General features: G+C 40.7%; 1 long non-coding RNA gene across 2 annotated transcripts; it reads left to right on the top strand.

Annotated features, from left to right (window-relative positions):
- Positions 1–794: 794 nt before the first annotated feature.
- On the top strand, positions 795–1,454 carry LOC115989544. 2 transcript variants are annotated; one of them, XR_004091990.1, is made up of 2 exons: positions 795–1,070; positions 1,289–1,454. It is a non-coding gene; the product is annotated as an uncharacterized LOC115989544 (long non-coding RNA). The 2 variants fall into 2 exon arrangements; XR_004091991.1 differs by having other exon boundaries at positions 795–1,088.
- The last annotated feature ends 23,962 nt before the right edge of the window (positions 1,455–25,416 follow it).

Here is a 25,416-nt window from a genome sequence, read left to right as displayed (position 1 = left end):
ACATTTATCTCCATAAGGGCCTTCACTTTTGCACATTAATTCACAAGCAATCTTATTCATTTATGCTCTTGTGCATTCATATAAGATTTTGTAATTCTTTTGGATGTCTTGCAACAGCCATTATTTCTGCTAACACTCCAAAGCTGTAACTTCTTGTAACTCTTTGTGTCTCTAACCTGAGAAAGTGCGCAAAAATATTAATCTAGTAAAAACAATGAAGGCAATTTTGTTGTTACTTATCAAAAAAAAAAAAATAATCTGAGGTGCGGGTTGACTTCGATATACTCCACCAGTCTCTGCTACTTAACATTGAAGTGATGGCTTACTTTTTGTTGTGACATCTCCTTTCCTAAACTGAAATGCATTATACTTTCATTTTAGTACATTAACAACTATAAATATGTCGTTTTCATATGAGACTAACAAATATAAATATGTACTTGTTTTCATATGAGACAATCACTCACAGGTTGTTTTTTACTGCTCTGACTAACATGTTTTTTCTGAAAATATAAATATAGAGTGCCCTCTGCCCCTAGTGCAGGGCAGAAAGGGGAAAAGGAATACTAGAATTCATGATGATATTTAAGCATTCAATGCTTATTGCTTAATATAACATATGGTTTTGGGTATGTATATTGTGTAATTAAAGGGTTTCATATGATACTCTTTTACTAATGTAAGCATTTGCCACCATCTTAAAACTAGTATACAACTGAAGTAGCTACCACCATTGAACTTTATATAGGTATATCAGGAAAATGTTAATTTTGAATAGATCATGCGTAATGTATTTGAGCCGATTTTTGTGGAATTTGAAATTTGGATTAAGTGTCAGGTGTTAATACCACGTTCTATTACTTGGAGATTTAAACTGGATAATAAGGTGTTCACTTGTTTGTAAACTTGGTTCAAAGCCATTATGAACTAATTAACAGCTGTGAAATTATTATTTTCTAATTGAATTATTTGTCTTTAAGATCAACAAGACTATTCTGGTGCTTATACATATGAAAGGATTGATGTGGAGGGATCTTTCCATACTGAATGGTTCAAGCTTGCCAAACAGTGTAAGATAAGTTTTGGAGGTATTCCACTTGAATGAAACTCAAAATAATCCTAATAAATTTCTGCCCAGGACTCTGCTGGGCAGAGTTGACACCACCTCTACCTGTTAAAATGTATCTCAATTATTCTGTTTAATTGCTTGAAGTTTGTTTATGTTGTTTGTCATTGTGTTTTGGTAGATTCTGCTACTTCTCTTTATATTTGTTCTTGTTTTTTGCAGGGAGGTTGGGTTTCAAGACTGAACATGGAAGTGGACAGAGGAATTCATTAGTACCAAAGAAAACCTTAGTAAATCTTGGTTGTGTATAAACTGCACAATTTATAATCATATTAATTTATGAGACATTATTTGTATAGTCAATGGAAAAGAGTAGGCATTGACATTATTTGCCTCAAGCGCATGGGATGAAGTACCATTTAGTTCTTCATGATGTTCTGAAATTTGAAAGTCTGTTAATAAGTAAAAACTAATTCGCTTGTAAGTGCTTAATATATTTGTTTGAAAGAATATGTATGTTACTAACCATTAAGATCGAATAATTTTTGTTGGTTGTTTCAAATTTTGAGTACTTGAGGCTTGACTCTAATTGCTTATTTGGGCTCTAGTTTGGAAATGTGTATTTTGTCCATTGGTTTGTTTAGTGCAGCTATTAGCACTGTGATTGTGTGTTTTTGTTGAGGTCATTTAGAATTTTTTATAGCAGCTTTGGTTGTGTTTTGTGCAGCCACTAGGCTGATCTGGGTGTTGTATGGCTACTGGCTTTTTGTTCCTGCACAAAGTAGTTTGTTTTCTTGCGCATGATTTAAATGAAGGATTTAGTGATTTAGAAAGCTAATTGAATTTTGTTTTGATATGTGTTTTGTTATAATATAGATTTTGTAATATGTGGTTCTTTAAAGTCTATGTGCATGGTTGTGGGTTTTTTTTTTTTTTTTTAAAATTATTATTATTTTTTTAAGGAGAAAAACATTATTTCAAGGGTCGGGAGACCCTCAAAAAAGGTTATTGTGCTTTTATTTATTTTTGAATTTCTCCAGGGTCGCCAATCCTCCATAAACATGAAACATTTTTTTTCAAGAGCCACGTAGGTGTCGAAATTTCTGTTTCAAGGGTCATATAGGCCATCGAAATTTTTGTTTTGAGAGAATTTGTTTCAAAGGTTATCAAGGGCCTTCTAGACCCTCAAAATAATCTTTTTTGAGGGCTTTTAATACTTCTTTTAAGGATTTTGACCCTCGAAACAAACCAACTTTGTTGTAGTATATTGTGCTTTTAATTTTTGTATTCCTTCCTATTACTGTCATTCAATTCGTTGAAAACACACATTGAGGTTTCTATCTCAATGGACAACAAATTTCCATTCAACTGATTATATGATGCATTTGATGTAGTATAATTATGTTGAATGGTAAGTAAACATTATATTCTATACTTTATATATTTGCATTTGTTTGATACTCTTTTATAGTTGTTTGAACTCACTTTTAGTCTCTTAAATAAACAAGTTAGATTTTCAACATTGAGTTCAATTCTGTACCTAAAAGTACAAATTTCATTATTTTTATGTTAGATTAGATATATTTATACCTGTAGATATTGTTTGTTTGTTTAGACTCTTGTAAACTAGTTTTGTTTAACCTAATTAATTGACCAAGTACTTACTTAGATTGATTTTTCAAATCTAGGTTCAACATAGACAATCATATCACAAAGTACGGAAAAATAAAGATGACAAGTAATATGATGACTTAGGAAAACCAATGAAATGAACAATTTCAAGGTAAAAAAACCTGGTGAAGATTTAATTTAGCTATACCCAAGGTAAACAAATTCAATTTGATAGAGTGGAAGTTTTACAGTAGATTTTCTCCCTAAAATCTAAAACTTGTAGTACTTACTCACATGACCACGTGTAGCTTTGACTCCATTGACTAATCTATCTAAATTTGTTGAACACAAACACCGAAGTTTGTGACTTTGAAATTCCACTCAAAGATTTAGATCACCGTCAATAGTAGATCTTTATGCAATAACTCACTAGTTCTTGATTGTAGATCTTGTTCCGGTAGATACTTGTTGAGTTAGAAGGCTATAGAAACCTTACAAATCTCATAGGAGTAACTCACAAGACTTCCAAGAACTTGTAAAACGTAGTTAGAGTTGTCCTTTTATACCAAGTAGTGTTTAACTCAAACCCTAAACGTTTTTGTGAGCTTCAGGCTTGATTAAAAAATTCTAGAAAATGCGATTTTCGATCGGTCGAGCCTTTCTTTCGATCGGTCGAGCTTCACAGAAACTGACTTCTTCTTTTTGCAGCTTTACAGTTCTTGAATCTTGACTTGAACAATCTTGAGCAATGTAACACCTAATCTAGACATGTTTTTTTTCTTAGTGCCAACATACATAAATTTAGAATCTAAATATTTAGAACCTAACAGATATAAATAATGTTGAGTTGAATTGGAAAATTGAACTTACATCCACAATAATCACACTAGAACTAGAAGTCATCTTTTATATATATATATATATATATATATATATATATTCAATAGTTACTGTAAGGACATGATTTTGTAACGAACCTAAACAGTATTGGGTTCGCACGTAAAAGGCCCAGATAATATGATTTTTAGAGCGTGGGTGTAAAGAACTAGGTTAACTGTGATCTCTCCTCCAAAGATTTACTCTCCAGTACGTTCAAGGTTTAAAGTTGGTATAATGAATGTTGTTCTTTGGTGATTAGTGTAACTTTCTTTTTCTTCTCTTACTTTCTTCTTTCTAGTTTATGTCTGTTCTTCTCTTTTCTTTTTCTGTCCCGATCCCCTTCTTCATGTTCTTCTTTTAGTTTATATACCCCCCTTTGTGCTCCATCCTTACCGCACACGTGTAGGTTATGTCCGGAGAATTTCTTTCTGTCCCATCTGGTACCTCCTGGAACTTCCTATGGGCAGCTGTAAGGCTGCTTCCTTACTGTTCAGGTATCACCTCCACATTAATGCGGCCAGAGAGTTGGTTGAGAGGTCATTAATGCGGAGGCAGCTGTAGTTACAGATATTTGTTTGCCTTATCTCTTTCATCTTTAGTCGGCTACTCTATCCTTTGCGGTAACCTAATTCTGAGATCCGATCGTAGTGAGACCACGTCCTGATCGTCCTCGGACGCATACTGCCGAGGAGCATGATGTCCTCGGACGGGTATACGGCCTCGGATGGGCCACCGGCCCAACAATCCTGAACCAATTCTGAACCCTATGGGCCCATCAATCGAACGGTCCCCACAATAGCCCCTCAAAATCCTACTTTTCGACTTCTCGGGAGAAAAGGTGGATTTTGATGTCATAAGCCTGCACCTGTGCGCATTTTGGGGCATGCCCCTGACGCTTCAGCACCCCGATTTTGGCAGCATTAAATTCTGACAACTCCCTTGTCTCCCACGTTCGACGGTGAGATCCAAATCGAACGGTAGGGGACTTCTCTTGTTTTGTGAGCGGGAATTTCACCGCTCACAATCCTCACATGACTATAAAGGCGCTCCCTAATTAAACCTGCACCTTACCCTTGATGATTACGTGGTTCCAGAGCTTATACATTGAATCTGCTTTCTTTCAGTCTTCGCTATTTCTCCTGGCGACTACAAATAATCGTACGTTGTCTAAGGTCCTTCCTTTGAACCTGTAAGTCCTCTTGAAGTTTTTACCATTTTTGTTTAAAGCCAAAAAGTCTTTTCTACTAAGTTTTTTAGAAAAATGGGGAAACAGAGGAATCCCTTTCGGTGTCTCGTTGACTCCGAGGAGGGTATTAGAAACTTCCGCTCTAAGTACAAGATCCCACCAACGGTAGGGATGAGGTATGCAGCCCAAGGGGAATGGGCTGACGCCAGGCAAACTGGGGAAGTGGTTATCCCCATGATCGCCTTTATTGAGGGCGGGATGACCATCCCCATGGGTAGTATCACTAGGGGTTACCTCAATTTCTTTAGGCTGTCCCCCACCCAATGTGCTCCCAATATGTTTAGGGTCCTGGGAAGTGTAGACGCTCTGAATCAGAGAATGGATCTAAAGCTATCCCATCACGACGTGAATTGGGTGTACAGCCTTCACCGCCTAGCTGACCAGGACTATTATCTCAAGTCGAGATATCCTGAAGTAAGGCTAATTCAGTGTCTCCCTACTTCAAATAAGAACCTAAAAGAGGACTTCCTTATTTTTTCTGGGGAATGGCATGATGGTCTACCTTGCCCGACAGTAGAGGGAACACCAGGTGGGTGCGGAGTTATAGACCTATGCTACTTAGCTCGCGAACACATTTTACTTACCTTTATTATTTTCGTGTCTTACAACTTTAACTTTAGAATCAACGGTTTTGCAGATAGATGCTACACGAAGCCCAATCTCAGATTAGTCAATAAAGCGAGCCTAGATAGGTTATTGAAAGCTGAAATATACGTGAACGAGGCTGATGGTCAGCTACGGGCAGCACATTTAATTCTTGGCTATACGCCCCTTTCTTTTGGCTTTCAGGCGCCGAAGTGCGTGATTAGGGCACGCGATCCTCGACTTCGCCGTATCAGTGTTGCCTACGAAAGGTTTATCGTTTCAGAGGGTATTCCACTTCCCAAATACACACCTCGCACAGAGCCTCTTTTCGTTGCCAGCGTCTCGGCGGGACCTTCTTCACCCTCACCTTCCCTCAAGAAAAAGGGAACCAGTAGGAGAAGGAAAAGGGGAAAAGACAAGGAAACCATTGTAACAGTATCTGAATTCGCGGACGACTCCGAGATTTTCGATTAGCCCATAAGCCCCGAGGAAAGTCCTGACGAGATGGGGATACAAAGGAAACCCCAGAAAAGCTTGATGAAGCTGATGGAAGGTCAACAGGGAAAGTCTGCACCTGCCCAAACAATACCATCCCCGGCTTCATCTCTTCCAGCCAGGTCTCCTCCTCTAGTTCCTCGACACCCTCCTCGATCATCTCCGCAACCAGCGCCACCCAACGCTGCCGAGCAAGAAAAGCGCAGGGAACAGAAGGGTAAAGAGGTGGCAGATGCGAGCAAATCTCGTCCCACTCGAGAGGAGGATGTCCAACGAGCTGCAAAGCAGCAGAAAACTAGGCACCCCGCTACGCGGGGCCAAGAGAAATCCGATTCCCCACATCCTGATTCACAAGCGTGGCTGCCAGTTCCTATGCTCGGTGGGGAGCCCCTGTGAGACGATGCCTCTATAAGGGACTTTAACGGCGGCATTGGGTGTCATGTAGCCTCGGCCATAGAGGAGGCCTTATTGCTCCCAAAAGATATGGCTGAGATAAAGAATGTGAGGAAGAATCAAATCATCCTTGACAACAAACGATACTTGGGCATGGTGAGAGGCTGTCTTTTACACTGTTTCATTCTGTGACTGTTACTTACTAATGCGTACTTTTCATTAACTATAACGTTAACTCACCCCCCCCCCCATTTTTTACAGATCATCCAAAATACTTTCAAGCTAGATGAGATGCTCAATGCTTGCTCCAACCAGCTAGATGGTGAAAGGAAAAGAAGGGTAATGGCTGTACAGACCTTGTCCAAATCTGAACAGGATTTAATCGACGCAAGGAAAAAACTACAGGTCGAAGAAAAAGCTCGCAAGAGTGCTGAATCGACATCAGAAAGCTACCAGAAGCAGGCCGAGGAACAAGCCAAGCTTTTGCGCGAGGCGAATGCCGAGCTGAAGAAGACTCAGGAGCAAGTTCTTGTTCTTAAGAAGCATCTAGAAGAAACTCAGAGGCTAAGGGAGAAAGCTGAAAAGCTCAAAGAACAAGCCGAGAAAGCGAAAATCAAGTCCGAACAGGCAATGAATGAAGCCGAGCAGAGGGGCTACGAAATTGGGATAGCTGAAACTTAGAAAACTTTAAAAGCCGAAGTTCCGGAGGTGTGCCGCATCTTCTGCGCGAGAACCTGGAGCGAGGTTCTCAACCGTGCTGGGGTTGAAGCCTTATTTGAACTACGTAAGCCAGAGAACGTATATTACCCCGAAGCAATACGCTCCTCAGCTCCTTAACCACACCAGGCTGATACTCCTTCCCCAGCTATTAACCCTAACGAGGAGGTTTTGCCTCGTAATTCCCCTCTAGAAGCTTCCCCAAACAAATCCACCACCGCTTCGAAGGCAGAGACGGCATCACAGGATTTTCAACAAGAATTGGACTCCACAGTTCTATCAACTGGGGGTATTACCAATTAAAAGTAAAAAAGTAGAAACCATTTTGTAACTTTAAATAGACACTTAATAGAGGATTTTTTCGCTTACTTTCTTATCATTCTGATGGCTCCAAGTTACCTTCATACTTATTTACTTTGTCGTCGTAATTTTGTATGGGTTTATTTCAACCACCTTTTTCATTGTACGCCAATCTTGCATTTGAAGCTCTCTCTTTCTGACTCCTTAATGAATGTTCATAGGGCATTACTTTCACCAAGTTTATGATTTAGGAAATTCATCACTACTCTATTTATCATTCAATAATTCAATACATAACTTAGAAGGTCAATTTCTGTCGAGTTTGTGGTCCGAGGATTTGGCATAACTTAGCCTTTGTTCCACGTTTTAATGTAAATCACAAGATGTTAATTTCCACTAAATTTGCGGTCCGAGGACCTGGCATAACTTAGTTTCTGTTTAACAATTCAGTATGAATGATAGGATGTTAATTTCCACTAAGTTTGCGATCCGAGGACCTGGCATGACTTAGTTTCTGTTTAACAATTCAGTATGATAGGATGTTAATTTCCACTAGGTTTGCGATCCGAGGACCTGGCATGACTTAGTTTCTGTTTAACAATTCAGTATGATAGGATGTTAATTTCCACTAGGTTTGCGATCCGAGGACCTGGCATAACTTAGTTTCTGTTTAACAATTCAGTATGATAGGATGTTAATTTCCACTAGGTTTGCGATTCGAGGACCTGGCATAACTTAGTTTCTGTTTAACAATTCAGTATGATAGGATGTTAATTTCCACTAGGTTTGCGATCCGAGGACCTGGAATAACTTAGTTTCTGTTTAACAATTCAGTATGATAGGATGTTAATTTTCACTAGGTTTGCGATCTGAGGACCTGGCATAACTTAGTTTCTGTTTAACAATTCAGTATGATAGGATGTTAATTTCCATTAGGTTTGCGATCCGAGGACCTGGCATAACTTAGTTTCTGTTTAACAATTCAGTATGATAGGATGTTAATTTTCACTAGGTTTGCGATCCGAGGACCTGGCATAACTTAGTTTCTGTTTAACAATTCAGTATGAAATGATAGGATGCAAGATTTACAGGATGCATAATTGACGTAGGTTAAAAAAGAATACTTGAATTGAAACTTCTTTACTAATAATAATACCTTCTGAGATTGTTTACATTCCAAGGATGGAGTACAGGTTTTTCATCTAGGTCCTCTAGGTAGTAAGCCCCTATTCCTGCTACAGAAGTAATCCGATATGGTCCCTCCCAATTGGGTCCCAGTTTTCCCCAATTTAGATTCTTAGTGGCCCCCAGGACTTTTCTCAGCACCAGATCTCCTATGGCTAACGGCCTCATCCTCACATTGCTATCGTAGCCCTGCTTGAGTTTGTGCTGATAGTAAGCTAGCTGAACCATCGCGCTCTCCCTTCGTTCTTCAATCAGGTCTAAACTTTTTTCCAACATCGCATCATTATTACTCGAAGAGAATGCACTGGTCTTCAACGTTGGGAATCCAGTTTCCAGGGGAATAACGGCCTCGGCCCCATAGGTCATAGAGAAGGGAGTTTCCCCCGTTGAACGTCGGGGTGTCGTCCGATACGTCCAAAGCACATGTGATAATTCTTCCACCCATTTTCCTTTCGCGTCGTCTAGTCTCTTCTTAAGCCCATTGACAATGACTTTGTTAACAGCTTCAGCCTGCCCATTGCCTTGCGGATAAGCTGGAGTGGAATATCTGTTTCTTATTCCCAGTTCTGAATAGTATTTCCTAAAGGCATTGCTATCGAACTGGAGCCCGTTGTCCGAAACAAGAGCTCGTGGGATTCCAAATCGCGTAACAATGTTCTTCCAGACAAACTTCTTCACATCTATGTCCCTGATGTTCGCCAAGGGTTCAGCTTCAACCCATTTAGTAAAGTAGTCTGTGCTGACCAGCAGGTACTTCTTGTTTCCTATAACTTTAGGAAAAGGGCCGACAATGTCCAGCCCCCATTGTGCAAAGGGCCAAGGGCTTGAGAGAGGGTTAAGAACTCCTCCCGATTGGTGGATATTCGGAGCATATCTTTGACACTGATCACATTTCTTAACGTACTCCTGCGCTTCTTTCTGCATATTCGGCCACCAATAACCTTGAGTTAGTGCTCGGCATGATAGGGACCTTCCTCCTGTATGGCTTCCACAAATGCCCTCATGCAACTCTTCCAGGATTGATTCTGCTGTCTCAGGAGGCACGCAGAGCAAGTATGGCCCAGAGAAGGACTGTCTGTATAGCTTTTTATCCTCGGATAACCAGTACCGAGGTGCTCTCCTTCGTATTTTCTCAGCTTCCACCTTATCTTCGGGCAACACGTCACTGTCGAGAAATTTTAATATAGGGTCAATCCAGCATGGCGACAAACTAGCTTGACGAATTTGGCAAACCTCCTTTTCTGGTGAAGTAGGAGTACGCAAGTCTTCGACGATAATCACCCAAGGGAAATTTCGTACTGAGGAGGTGGCAAGGGTCGCCAAGGAGTCAGTGTGGGTATTTTCACCTCGTGGAATATGTAATACATCGAAAGATTCGAACTCTGTTCGCATATACCTAACCCGGTTTAGATACCCTTGCATCCTCGGGTCTCTGGCCTCCAACTCTCCGGTCACCTGGCCAACGACCAGCCTCGAGTCCGAGAACAGTTTCACCGCCTTTCCACCCATTTTATGGACCATGCTCATTCCCATTATCAAAGCTTCGTACTCTGATTCATTGTTAGTAGCCGAGAACCCTAGTCTTAGCGACTTCTCGATGATGACCTCTTCGGGAGATATCAGTACAAATCCCAATCCAGCCCCCCGTTGGTTTGCGGCCCCATCCACGTACACCTTCCATACAGGCCCTTCTGGCGCGGATATCACACCAACCGATTTTTCATCCATGTGATCTTGATTCCTACTAACTTCCTCAGGGCACTCAACGAATTCAGCTACCAGATTGGCGAGAACTTGATCCTTTACAGAGGTGCGGGGCATGTATTTGATGTCAAAAACACCCAGAATCGTACCCCACTTGGCAATTCTGCCGGTGTAGTCAGCACTTCTAAGTATGGATTTGAGAGGCAATTGGGTCAAAACAACTACAGTGTGAGCTTGAAAATAGTGCGAAAGTTTACGTGTTGCATGGACCACCGCCAGTATGGCCTTCTCTAACGACAGATATCTCACCTCGGCTTCATGGAGGGATTTACTTACATAATAAACTGGCCTCTGGACGCCATTGTCTTCTCGCATCAAGACGAAACTGACTGCGTGAGGAGCTACCGCCAGATAGGCATACAACACCTCATCCACTTCAGGACTAGACATGATCGGCGGTTTGGACAAATAGTCTTTCAACTGCTGGAACGCCTCAGCGCACTCCTCAGTCCATTCGAATCCTTGCCACTTATGTAACAGACGGAAAAAAGGACGACACCTTTCAGCCGACCTAGAGATGAACCGGTTCAACGCAGCAGTCATCCCCGTCAGCTTCTGCATTTCCTTTGGATTTCAAGGCGCTTTCAAATCATTAATGGCCCTAATTTGGTCTGGATTCACCTCAATTCCCCTATGGGTCACCATGTACCCCAAGAATTTCCCGGAACCTACACCAAAGGAGCACTTCGAAGCATTTAGGCGCAATTTGTGTTCTCTCAGTATCCCGAAGATACTAGTGAGGTCCCCCACATGTTCAGTTACTACTTTACTTTTTACGACCATGTCATCAATATAAACTTCAATACTTCTGCCCAGCTGTGGCTCAAACATTTTCGTCATCATGCGTTGGTAGGTAGATCCAGCATTTTTCAAACCGAAAGGCATCACCTTGTAATGGTAGTTCCCAATTGGGGTCACGAAAGCGGTCTTTTCTTGATCATCGGCGGCCAGCGGTATTTGGTGATACCCTTGAAAGGCATCCAAGAAACTCATCCTAGGGTGGCCCATGGTCGCATCCACCAACTGGTCAATCTTCGGCATAGGAAATGGGTCCTTAGGGCATGCCTTATTAAGATCCGTGAAATCCACGCACACTCGCCATTTCTCCGTTTTCTTCTTCACCACCACCGTATTGGCCAGCCATTGGGGGTAAAAGACTTCTTTGATAGCCCCAGCCTGTTTTAGCTTGGCAACTTCACTTCTGACTGCCTCGACATGCTCTTTCGAGGGTCGCCGAGGAGCTTGCCTCCTGGGGAGAACGGCAGGGTTCACGTTGAGTCGATGACAAATGAAACTTGGGTCTACTCCTGGGGCCTCGTACGGGTCCCATGCAAAGACGTCCACATTGGCTCGAAGGAACTCCAACAAACTCTCTTTCTCTTGCAAAGGCAACTTGGCCCCAACCCGGAAGAATTTTTCTGGATCATCAGCAACAATTACCTTTTCCAGATCTTCACACTCTACCCCACTGATTGGTACGTCTAAACCTGATGCCGGGGACTTTAATTGCTATGACTCATTATCGGCAGTAGCCGAGGTTTCTGCCTCTGGCCGATGCTGAATAGCCGCTATTTGGCATTGTCGAGCAGCCGCTTGGCTCCCTACTATCTCCAGTAGGGATGGCAATTTAGATCCGATCCGTGGATACCCGGTCCGGCCCGATCCTAATGGGCCGGATTTTACCCGGTCCGATAAAGAATAGGGTCGGGTATGGGTTTTTAAAAAAAATCCGAAGCGGGTCCGGGTCGGGTCCGGATTTTATAAAAAAATCCGAGACCCGACCCGAAACCCGACCCGGATATAACCCGGTTCCATTGAAATTACTAAAAACCCACCTTATATATATATAGATATATGTTTAGTTGTAAACCCTAACCCAGTACACCATCCGCCTCTCTCTAACCCAGTATACCATCTGCCTCTCCCTAACCCTCTGATCTCTCTGTCGCTCACGCCCTCACGGTCTCAATCTCCGGCCTCAGTCGCTCAAGCCCTCACGGTCTCAATCTCCGGCCTCAGTCGCTCACGCCCTCACGGCCTCAATCTCCGGCCTCAGTCACTCACGCCTTCACCCTAACCCTCAATCTCCCTGTCACTCATGCAGCCACGCACTCAGCCACGCAGCCGTCGGCCTCACTCTGAGTCACTCACACTCAATCTCACAGCTCACACAGTCACTCACTCACTCTTAAGCACTTTCCTTATGAATTGGTTTTGGGTCATGATCTGCTTGTTACCTAAGCACTCTTCCCTCTATCTCTAGATCTCAAAGACTAAAACCCAAGGCCGAAGACCTCAAGCTCTCTCTCTCTCTAATCTCCAACTCAGGGCCAAGACTCTCTTCTCACTCCATTTCTATTTTTATCTTCTTCTTTATATATATATATATATTTTTTTGTTTGATCCGAAATCTACTCCGTTGATTTGGTTATTTCTGGGTTTGAGGATTGAAAAATGGGATGGATATTTATTTATTTGGGTGTGGCTGTGGAGATTTGGAAAGAAGGGAATTTTGAGATTGGTTGTTTGGTCGTGGGTTTGATGTTGAGTTTGGGGCTTGTTTCATAAAAGCTTGCTTTCTGGTTGGGCTTAACGGGGCCCACGGGCCCCGTGGGGCCCGGCGGGAGCGGGTCCGGGCCCCGGGAAAAAAACCCGTTTAATATACGGGCCGGGTCCGGGTCTCGGGTCTTGGCCCGCGGGTCGGGTTCGGGTATGTAAAAACCCGGCCCGAACCCGACCCGTTGCCATTCCTAATCTCCAGCACTTGGTCTCCGGATGGGTACTTCACCTTCTGATGTAGGGTGGATGAAACTGCTTTAAGTGTGTGAAGCCAAGGTCTGCCCAGAATAGCCGTATACGGAGAATAAACATCTACGACAATAAAATCCACCTCCACCACCTCCGTGCCTGACTGCACGGGCAACCTGATTAACCCCATAGGAATGACCAACCTTCCCTCAAAACTGATTAGAGGGGAATTATAGGTTGTCAAGTTCCCCGGTTTCAAACCTAGCCCCTTGTACAAATCCGGATACATCACATCCGCTGCGCTTCCCTGATCAACCATCACTCTTCGGACATCGTACCCACTAATCCTCAGTGTTACCACCAAGGCATCCTCATGGGGTTGTATGGTTCCAACCAAATCTTCGTCTGAAAAACCCAAAATCAAAGGGACACGCCTCTTGGCTCTCTTCAATGCTTGAGAACGATCCTCGGCCGGGGATCGGGACACCGACAACACTCTGGTGGGGCAAGATCCAGTCCTTCCCGGGGTCGCAAAGATGACATTGATCGTTCCCCGAGGGAGCCTCGATGAAGCATCCCCACGCACCTCGGAACCTGCTTGGCCCGCCCTTCCGCTGGAGTGGTGCAAGAGTTGCTTTAATTTCCCTTCCCGGACCAACTGCTCCAAATGGTCCCATAAATTCCTGCAGTTGTCTGTCGTGTGTCCATGGTCCTGATGGTAATGGCAATACAAACTCGGGTTGCGCTTTGTAGGCTCTCCCGCCATCCTGTTCGGCCATTTGAAGAATGGCTCGTCCTTTATCTTCTCCAAAACCTGCTGAACAAGCTCCCGAAATACTGCATTAATAACCTGGGCGTCCGCCGAGGCTGACTGCCCAGCAAAGTCCCTCCTCGGTCGGTTATTATTATAACGATCCGACCTGAAATCCCTCCTCTCCTGAGGGATCATCTTGGCCTTTCCTTTCCCCTGCAGTTGATCTTCCTCTATCCTTTTGTACTTCTCTATTCTGTCCATTAGCTGGCGCACACTGGTGACAGGTTTACCCGTCAAGGATTTCCTCAAGTCGTGATCAGCTGGGAGACCGGCTTTGAAAGTGGTTATAGCCACAGCGTCATTCTTCCCCCTATTTCGTTAAACATTTCCCAGTACTTATCCGAATAGCTCTTGAGAGTCTCGCCCTCTCGCATAGACAAAGTCAACAAGGATCCCAGAGGCAAAGAAGTTCGGCTGCATGTAATGAAGCGAGCACCAAAAGCCTGGGTCAGTGCTTTGAAAGATCCAACAGAATTGGCCCTTAAGCCATTGAACCACCTTATCGCCATTGGACCCAAACTCGATGGAAAAATCTTGCACATCAGAGCATCATCCCTGGAATGAATAGCCATCTTCTGGCTGTAATAGCTTATGTGTTCCACCGGATCCGAATGGCCATCATATAGAGAGAACGTAGGTTGACTGAACCGCCGAGGATGGGTAGCATCATTTATGCTTCTTGTAAAGGGTGACCTGGAAATTTGACTCAAGGCTTTGTTCATGGCATCGTTTCCCAAGCCCCTGCTAGTTGGACTTTTACGCCTACGCCTATGGCGACGCTCCTCTTCGTAGGAGAAAGTCTCGCTTTGCGGAGTCCTCGACCTTCGCCGGTAGCTAGTTCCATCCGACTCCCCGGATGATGGTTCAGAGCGAGGTGGGGAACGTTCCCGTCCTGCATGGCGCAACTCTCTCTTCAAGTCCGCAATCTCACGTTGCAGATCCCCACCATGCTTCGCGAGGGAAACGTGACTCTTCCCGCGTGTATGGCTCCTTGTGGTATGAGTGGTATGTATACTCCCCTCCCGGACTTCCCTCCGTTCGGGACTCTTTCGAGGACCACCATGCTGAGAGCCCCTTGACTCCGCCTGATACAGGTTGACATCATCCTGATGCAGTCCCGTCGCGGGATGAGGTAGTTCCACTCCTTCCATCGGAAACGTTATATCAGAGGTTGTACAAGCTAACACAAGCTCTCCCCACAGACGGCGCCAATTGTAAGGACACGATTTTGTAACGAACCTAAACAGTATTGGGTTCGCACGTAAAAGGCCCAGACAATATGATTTTTAGAGCGTGGGTGTAAAGAACTAGGTTAACTGTGATCTCTCCTCCAAAGATTTACTCTCCAGTACGTTCAAGGTTTAAAGTTGGTATAATGAATGTTGTTCTTTGGTGATTAGTGTAACTTTCTTTTTCTTCTCTTACTTTCTTCTTTCTAGTTTATGTCTGTTCTTCTCTTTTCTTTTTCTGTCCCAATCCCCTTCTTCATGTTCTTCTTTTAGTTTATATACCCCCCTTTGCGCTCCATCCTTACCGCACACATGTAGGTTATGTCCGGAGGATTTCTTTTTGTCCCATCTGGTACCTCCTGGAACTTCCTATGGGCAGCTGTAAGGCTGCTTCCTTACTGTTCAGGTATCACCTCCACATTAATGCGGCCAGAGAGTTGGTTGAGAGGTCATTAATGCGGAGGCAGCTGTAGTTACAGATATTTGTTTGTCTTATCTCTTTCATCTTTAGTCGGCTACTCTATCCTTTGCGGTGACCTAATTCTGAGATCCGATCGTAGTGAGACCACGTTCTGATCGTCCTCGGACGCGATCGTCCTCGGACATATACTGCCGAGGAGCATGATGTCCTCGGACGGGTATACGGCCTCGGATGGGCCACCGGCCCAACAATCGTGAACCAATTCTGAACCCTATGGGCCCATCAATCGAACGGTCCCCACAGTTACAATTAAAGAGGGGAATTTAAATCCTGAATGTCACTATTGAAAATAGTGGAAAGTGCTAATTAAACTACATAGCAAAGTTGCCAGAAAGAATGAATGCATAATCAAAAGCCATCTTCTATCCTGTTTGATAAGTGTGGGGCCCAAATAATTTGTGGGCCAGGCCCATTAACCCGTGAGGAGACCAAAGGCCCAAGCCGAGGAGGGCTATGGCCCAAGCTCGACAAGATAGCCTTAGGATACAACCGAGAACAGTTCAGTCCTCGGCAGACCCAAAGTCCCACAGGGAAGGGGGGTAAAAACGGTATAGGACTAAAACTTGGAAGAAAAATCTAAAATATCTAGGGAAAGCTGCCCTTACTGCCATTTAATACTCTGAACCTGACAGAGCCGTATTCTTTGGCTTTTACAACCACCCCCAACGACTTTGGGTATGGACTGATGGGACAAGTATCAGCCTTGGAAAGGTTGACCCTATACGTGGACGAAGGACAGTGAACGCAGGCGAGTATAAAAGGAAAAATAAGTAACCTAGAGAGGAGGCTGGGAAAAATGGCCAAAAACCAGAGCCTCCCAGCCCACCTCCAGGAGAAAGATTCTAGGGGTGAAGAAAACTTAACCACGCATGAACACCACGAAAAACCCACCACCTGGTGACTAAGGCCTAGCCTTTCAAACCCACGCTCTACAAATGATATTGTTTGGGCCTTTTTACGTGCGAACCCAACACTGTTACGGTTCGTTACGAATCTTGTCCTTACAATTGGCGCCGTCTGTGGGAAAGGCTTGTGTGTTGGCATGGGCGGTAGGTCGAGAGAGTTCATTTGTCATTTCTAACAACTGGTTATAGAGTTTTAGTATAAAGTTTCGCTAGGGGCTATGCTTCTTGACTAGGGGCTACGCTTGGTAGCGTTAATCGCATGGATAATTCTAGGGGCTCGGCCGAGGAGCTAACTCCCCTAAAGCCAAGGTCCCACGCAATGAGAAAACTGGGTTTTGGACAGAACCAAGGCATTGCATGGTCCTCGGACTCAAGCCTATGGAGAAACCAACTACTTGGATGAGGAAAACTGAGTTTTGGACAGAACCAAGGCATTGCATGGTCCTCGGACTCAAGCCTATGGGGAAACCAACTACTTGGATGAGGAAAACTGAGTTTTGGACAGAACCAAGGCATTGCATGGTCCTCGGACTCAAGCCTATGGGGAAACTAACTACTTGGATGAGAAAACTAAGTTTTGGACAGAACCAAGGCATTGCATGGTCCTCGGACTCAAGCCTATGGGAAAACCAACTACTTGGATGAGAAAACTGAGTTTTAGACAGAACCAAGGCATTGCATAGTCCTCGGACTCAAGCCTATGGAGAAACCAACTACTTGGATGAGAAAACTGGGTTTTGGACAGAACCAAGGCATTGCATGGTCCTCGGACTCAAGCCTATGGGGAAACCAACTACTTGGATGAGGAAAACTGAGTTTTGGACAGAACCAAGGCATTGCATGGTCCTCGGACTCAAGCCTATGGGGAAACCAACTACTTGGATGAGGAAAACTGAGTTTTGGACAGAACCAAGGCATTGCATGGTCCTCGGACTCAAGCCTATGGGGAAACCAACTACTTGGATGAGAAAACTGAGTTTTGGACAGAACCAAGGCATTGCATGGTCCTCGGACTCAAGCCTATGGGGAAACCAACTACTTGGATGAGAAAACTGGGTTTTGGACAGAACCAAGGCATTGCATGGTCCTCGGACTCAAGCCTATGGGGAAACCAACTACTTGGATGAGAAAACTGGGTTTTGGACAAAACCAAGGCATTGTATGGTCCTCGGACTCAAGCCTATGGGGAAACCAACTACTTGGATGAGAAAACTGGGTTTTGGACAGAATCAAGGCATTGTATGATCCTCGGACTCCAGCCTATGGGGAAACCAACTACTTGGGTAACCAATTTCTTGGATGAGAAGAAGATTGAGTTTCTGTAAGGTTGGCTACTTAATAACAATTCTAAGTTGCTCAGTCCTCGGCTCAAAAACTGTAAAAGGTTAATGCCAATAAGAGTGTTAAGAAGATGTTGAAACGCGTCACTTTTTAGTAGCCTAGGGGGGCTGTTCATTTTGCGGGTGATATGTCCTCGGATGGTTACTTCCTACACCGTATCGTGCATTGAGCTATCATCTCGGCCAGTTTTGGGATAAGTATTGTTTTTTACAGGTCGGCATTGTTGTGCCAAACAACTCCATTAAGGTTATGGTGATATCTTTTTCTTAGCAAGCATTCTGGCCCTAAGTGTCATTGATTCAAATGTTATATTACTATGCCGAACAGCACTTATGGCCCCAAGTATTGTACTTTAAGGTCGGCGGTATGGCGCCAGACCTACTCAGTAGACCCATCATAATGTCCTTTCTTTTCCTGCCTAATGGGAGTTTCAGCCCTAAGTATCTTTTGTTTGATTCAATATTATTAAGCCGGATTGTTTTTATAAGTGCAGAGCAAGATCTTTCTATTAACTGGGACTTTGTTCCTAGACGTCGGCCACAGTTTAAAAAAAAAAATTTCATTTACGAGATTGTATGTCTATTCATTGCTTTATCATTCCGGAAATATAGAGATAGAGTATGTGAAATAAAGTGATAACAATTTTCATTAATACAAAGATGTATTACAACGTACAAAGAGGGGCTTAAACAAGCCTATACAAAAGGTAGATTGCCAAAACAATAAAAACAAAAAAACAATACATTAAGTAAACAGTCAGGTCTCTTTTTAAACTCGTCTCCGAAATCCTTCCAAACTCTGCCTCAGTAGCGCCCATATAGAGAGAAGGACCTTCTTCAGAAGAAGATGGAGGAGATGAATGAAGAAGATGGAGGAGATGAATGAAAAGAAGGAGGAGAAGAAGAGAGAAGAGATGAAAAGAAAGAAAAATGAGCAAAAGAGGGAGAAGGAAAAGCACCAGGATGGATCTGGTGGTGGAAAGAAGAAGAAAGAGAGGCAAAAGGAGGCACCAGTGAATGAAGAGAGGAAGAAGCAGGGGCACTTGGCCCCTGCCTCAGTCCTGACTCCTAACACACTGGTGCCATATTAGGTATGCTCATGAGAGAGCGGTTGGTACTGATGATGGGTGTCCTCGACTCAGTCACGCCGAAAGTTTGACGTGACGAGTCCCTGCTTCGGATTTTGGCTGAAAGAAAGGTGAGGTTGATTTTGAGTCTTCGCCATTCCTGTCCTGACCGAGCCATTACGAGCTTTATTGGAACGTGGCGTTTACGGGAGGGGTATGGCTCCATCATTACTCGTTGTTATGGCAAAGCGTATCACGATTTAGCGTATAAACTAGTGGGTAAAATAAACCCTAGGGGAGGCCAAGTATTTCAAATCTCAGAAGGATGAAAAGGGACTCTTTACAAAAACAATAACCTCCTACCTTCCTTCTTATACGGAGGGTGGAGCCGGAGGCATTTAATAGGTTCAGATCTCCAAAGGAATCTGCAAACACAAATATGCCGGTTCCACTTCTCCACCTCATCAAAATGAACCGTCGAATTAAAGTAGTCTCGTAAATAGAGGTCATTAAAAGCGCGTTTTGGATAACCAAACAACAAGGACGCATCAGGAGTAAAATCAAAGGACTGTCTCGTAGACCGGTGCATTTCCTGGGCAGATGGAGAACTGCCAGCATTAGTGAAAGGCCGAATTGAATGAGCAATAATAAAGACTCGGTGTTACCAAAACCCCCCTTTCCAACCAAGAGGTTGGATAGCAGGGTTTTGAAGGGCTATTGTGGGGCCCAAATAATTTGTGGGCTAGGCCCATTAACCCGTGAGGAGACCAAAGGCCCAAGCCGAGGAGGGCTATGGCCCAAGCTCGACAAGATAGCCTTGAGATACAACCGAGGACAGTTCAGTCCTCGGCAGACCCAAAGTCCCACAGGGAAGAGGGGTAAAAACGGTATAGGACTAAAACTTGAAAGAAAAATCTAAAATATCCAGGGAAAGCTGCCCTTACTGCCATTCAATACTATGAACCTGACAGAGCCGTATTCTTTGGCTTTTACAACCACCCCCAACGACTTTGGGTATGGACTGATGGGACAAGTATCAGTCTTGGAAAGGTTGACCCTATACGTGGACGAAGGACAGTGAATGCAGGCGAGTATAAAAGGAAAAATAAGTAACCTAGAGAGGAGGCTGGGAAAAATGGCCAAAAACCAGAGCCTCCCAGCCCACCTCCAGGAGAAAGATTCTAGGGGTGAAGAAAACTTAACCACGCATGAACACCACGAAAAACCCACCACCTGGTGACTAAGGCCTAGCCTTTCAAACCCACGCTCTACAAATGATATTGTTTGGGCCTTTTTACGTGCGAACCCAACATTGTTACGGTTCGTTACGAATTGTGTCCTTACAATAAGATTATAGAGCAAAAAAATTTCTTAAGGACATCATATATGTTTTGAATGATATATAAACCCTTGCGTAGTAGTTAGTAGAGCAACAAGGTCCACACTAACTAAATAATATTCAGCAACAAGGCTACATTGAATAAAACCAATCATTTGAAGTTTTTAACCGTAGAAAATTTTGTCCCAAATTTGTTAATTTAACTAGTGGTAGACCCACTTTGTAATGTGATAAAATGTATAATTTATTTTCTAAATTTTATTGAAGATAATTTCATTAATATATATTATTCATTTTTTGAAGTGTTTTGTACTTTACATTATTCAAATTTTTGTTATAGTGTGTTATGTTTTCCTTTAATTTATTTTTTTGGTACAACTAAACTTTTTTAAGTTTCAAATTAATGATTTAAATTTCTTATTCTTTTAAGGAAATTATTATGATATATCAGACCTCATTAGAAATTAACAATTTATGTTACTCAAATAATTTATAGGCACATCCAAATACATAGACATGTAAATTGTATTTTGATATAAACTCAAATTCTCATTTCCAACTCAAATAAAAAATATAAGAGGGGGATAGAGTTTATATGATGGGCAACTCAAAAAACACATCATCAAACTGTATCAACCCAAAATGTATCAACCCAAAGTAGAGATTAAAAAAAAAAAAATCATCGATCTAAAATAGAGTTGAATGAAAGAATAAATAATAGAGAGAGAGAGAGAGAGAATATTCACATTTTTTGGGTGAGAATGTGAGAAGAATAGAAATTTATATAAAAGAAGACAAGTAAAAAATTACTCAAAAGAAAATGCATGGTTGTAAACACTATGTGTATTAATTTTAGTAATTTTGTTCTATAAAATTACATTTTATTTGCCTTTAACAATATTATTGATTCTTTTAAGAGTAATATTATATTCACAAACTTTTTTATAACATTTTTACAATCCTTTTTGGTAGCAAATTTTTATTGGTTCGCATATGGGCACACTATTTACATCATTTTTTTTATTTACTAGTAACCACTTATTATTTAGGTAATTTATAATTAAAAAAAAAAACTTGCAGCTCTAGTATTTTCCTCATTTTAGTGACCATAAAAAAATTTATAGATCTAAATTCTGAAACAAAATATAAAAGCCAAAAAAAAAAATCTCAACAACAAAAATTACCAGTAAAACTAAAAACAAAATTAAGCTCAATTAACTAATTTTATCCAAAATAAATAACCCTGCCATTTAAAAAAATTCTAAACAAAAATAATTTTGTTCTTATCTACAAAAATAAAAATAATAATAATAAATAGTCTTAGCAACTAAGTAGCAGAATTAGAAGTTGAAATCACTGCACACAACCAACAGTAAAACCGCCTCCCCTAACTCAAAGTTCTGGCTCCGTTCCTAATGTCACATGATAACATCTATCAATCAAAGAAAAGAAAAGAAAAAAGATAACAAATCAAAAGACAACCAAATTAATCACATCAATCCAAAGTAGAGTTTAATACAAAAATTTATCAACTTAGAGTATGATGCAATAAAGAATAAAAAAATCCACCAAAAGAGAGAGAGAAAGTATTCACCATTTTTTGTGTAGGAAAAATATAGATAAAATAAAAGAGAATAACAAATTTTTATAGAAAATAAAATGAGGAAAGGAATAATCAAAATAAAAGGAAGATGAAAGGACAGAGAAATCGTAACATTAAAGTATAGAGTAGTAGGAAGATAAAAATGTAAAAGTGGGTGAAAATGTTAGAAGATGTGTAATTATAAGGTGAGAAATTAATAAGGAAAAAAATAGTTAAAAATGAGAGAGAAAGTGTTGAAAATAGATAGTTGATGCAGCCTCTGACCTATTTTAACAAAAAACTGTAATAAACTCATATTACTATAATTTTAGCTAAACGGTTTTCACCTTGAAAATAATATATATAAAAAGAAGAGATTTAAAAAAAAAAAAAAATTTGTTGAGAAATATCTTTTAGAAAAAAGGTCTAATGCTTTAAATCTTGCTTTAATGGAACTTTGTTCTCTAGCAGCAGGGACGAACCCACGTTGGGCCTGGAGGGGGCCATGCCCCCAATGGTCCCACGCCATCCTTTATATTTGATTCCACGCCACCCTTTATAATTTCTTAAAATCAAATATTTCTTATAGTGTAATGGTCCAACTTGGCCCCCCTTCTCCCAACGACGCCCACATCTGCTCCTCATTCTTCTTAAAATAATTTTTTTTTTGTGATAAATTTAAATTTTATCTTCTTAAAAATTTGATTAGTTCAAATGCTTAAAAAGAAAAAAAAAAAAAAAAAAAAGAGTAAGCTAATCTATAACTTGTCTTTTAACATAAAACATTTAAAAAAAAAAAATCGTATTCTACATTATTTGGTATTTTAAGTGGCTAAATCTTTAGGAGGGAAAAAAAATTAAGGACAAAACCAAAAACAAAAACTATTCTTTAAGATAAAATTATTCTTTTATTTCTATTTTAAATTAGTTTCTTATCTTGTGTATGCACATTTTCAAGTGCGTTTTCAAAATGCACACATATCATCATTCTCTCCTAATTGTTTCAAATGGTTGGTAAGAATAAAAATAGCAATAACTTGCCATTTTATGTATTTTCTTTTATTAATATTTTGTTAACATTGGATGGATATTAGTGTTTTTTTTTTTTTTTTTTACATAGTATATAGTCTTCTATTTTAACATTTTTTTTCTTGAATTTTAAATTTCTTAGGTTCATGCCTTGGACCCGCTATTCTTTTTTTTTTTTTTTAATTTTTTTTTATTTAAAGTATATAGTCTTCCATCAACTGTTTTCCCGTTAGTGGAAGAGGGTTACTAATAAGCTTGTTGAGTTTCTTTTGGAAAACCTTCAGTAAAGGGTTCTGTGGATGGAGGTAGTTCTACGTCATCTTAGGTCTGAAGATGGAGAAACTGTGATAGCTAAAAATATTTGGTTTTGTCTGTACCTTTTGTTGTTATTCTACTCGGTCCATTTTTTTTTCCCTTAAATAATTTCATATTCCCTTGCTCACTGAGTTTTGGTTACCAGGCTGTCAAAGTCCCTTGGAAACATGCCTATAAGAGCATCCGTAGTAAATGTTGAAAAAATTATGCAATTTTATCACACCAAAGGTCTACTTTATTATTTTACTACATCATTTTACAATATCCCATTTATCAGATATTTTATCATTCAATTCTATACATTAAAATAATATTTACTACACATTAAAATAATATATTATCTCATTCCCATTATCATCAACAACAGCCACAACATCAACGGCACAACCACCAGCCACCAATATCCACTGCTGCAACAACATCCCTACTGCAAACCAACCACCACAATTACTTACCAATATTATATCAACCCAAATTGCAGCAAAAAAAAAAAAAAAAAAACAAACAAACAAAAAACAAAAACTCACAACTAGAGAGAGGCAGAGTGAAAGGCGGACAGAGAGGAGAGCGAAGAGCAGTGGCGACGCCACGTTAGAGTCAGGGTGTTCCTGGGAACACCCTGACTTGAAAAAAAAAAAAATTTATATATAAGAATTAATTTTTTTTATTTGTTTACCCTATAAAAAAAATGAGGAACACCCTCCAGCAAAATGAGGAACACTCTCAAATTTTTTTTATAAAAAAAAAAGCCCAAAAATTTTTGAATTAAAATCTGAAAAAAAAAAAAAAAAAATTATAACAGAGCAAGCACATAAAAAAACCCAACATCAATCCTAAACGTAAAGCAAACCCAATCTTTAAAAAAAAAACCCAACAGATGGTAAATAGTAAAGCAAACCCACAGATTAAAAAAAAAAAAAAAAAAAAAAAAAACCAAAACCAAAACCCAATATACACTGCAAACAGAGACGGACCTACCTTGGAACTGAGGGGGGCATCCCCCCCACCCCCAAACTTTGAAAAAAAAAACCCTTTAGTAAACAAAAATTCATCAGACCACCCCTTACCAAGCTGCCTTCTTCAAAATTTTATCTCTTCTTCTTTCTTCTTCTCTGTCCTCTTTGTTTGTTCAACAGATCTGGTTTGGTCCACCTAATTTTCATTTCTTGTTTTATCGGCTTAGCTCACATGAGAGTAATAAATGAAGAAAGTAATTTCTATAACCCTTTAGACATTGTCTTTTACAGTTTTGATTCCACCACCTTCAAGACACGTGTTAAGCTTTTAACCTCAATCTTTTTGCATCTATTTTTTTCAATATACCTAGGCATACACGTTTAAAAAGGAGCATATTATTATAATATAAAGATTGGTTTTAAAAAAATATATAATAATTGTTATTATTAGTTATATCATTTTTTTTGGATAACAAAGATATATCATTTTTAGAGACTTTCAAATGCCCTACAAATTATATAATAGTTCAAAAAAAATTAACTTTATACCAAACTATTGTTATAAATAACCCCAAAATGGTATTTGATTAATAACCAAACACATTATTCTCTTAACCAAACCAAAACAATCATAGTACGAAATTAACTCATTTTTTTATTTTAATCTCAATCGAGAGCTCTCTACCCTCTCTCAACTCTTATTCGTTCTCCTAATTGAATGAGTGATATGAGGTATGATAGAGATTTTACTACATAAGTCTTATAAATTGATATGTCATCAATTACAAAAATTAATATAAATACTAATTTATTATTTGTTGAAATGACACTAATTACATTAATTACCACATTAATTTGTAAACTTTTTGTTAAAAATTTTCTAATAATTTTAGCATTTTTCTAATTGCATATTAGCACATTGATAGTTTGTTAGTGCCAAATGGATAGTAATTTGCATTTTCACTAAAAAAAAAATTATTCATATTATGGCCCCACCTCAATCAAAATCCTGGTTCCATCCCTGACTACAAATCACTAAATCAAAAACCTCAAACCACTAAATTAGATATCACTAAAGTAAACCTAGAGACAAAAACGTCAACAGAGCAACGTAGCCAACACTGCAACACAAGCCAACAGACAAATTGGGCATCGCCATCGCCGCATCGGAGATCGGTCAGCCAACACAACTCGAGCTCCAGTCCAGAGCACATTGCATTGGGATTCTGGTATTGGAGATTCATCTTCATCTCCTTGATGATGGCTTTGGATCTTTCAAGTAAAAAAAAAAAAAAATTAGGAACATCCTGAGAAAAATTCCTGGAGTCGCCACTGGCGAAGAGGGTGAGATCGATGGCGGCCTCGGGTTG

The sequence above is a fragment of the Quercus lobata genome, chromosome 5 (assembly GCF_001633185.2).
Source record: "Quercus lobata isolate SW786 chromosome 5, ValleyOak3.0 Primary Assembly, whole genome shotgun sequence".
NCBI classification, from domain to species: Eukaryota; Viridiplantae; Streptophyta; class Magnoliopsida; order Fagales; family Fagaceae; genus Quercus; species Quercus lobata.
This window is presented reverse-complemented; position numbering and strand designations above follow the sequence as displayed.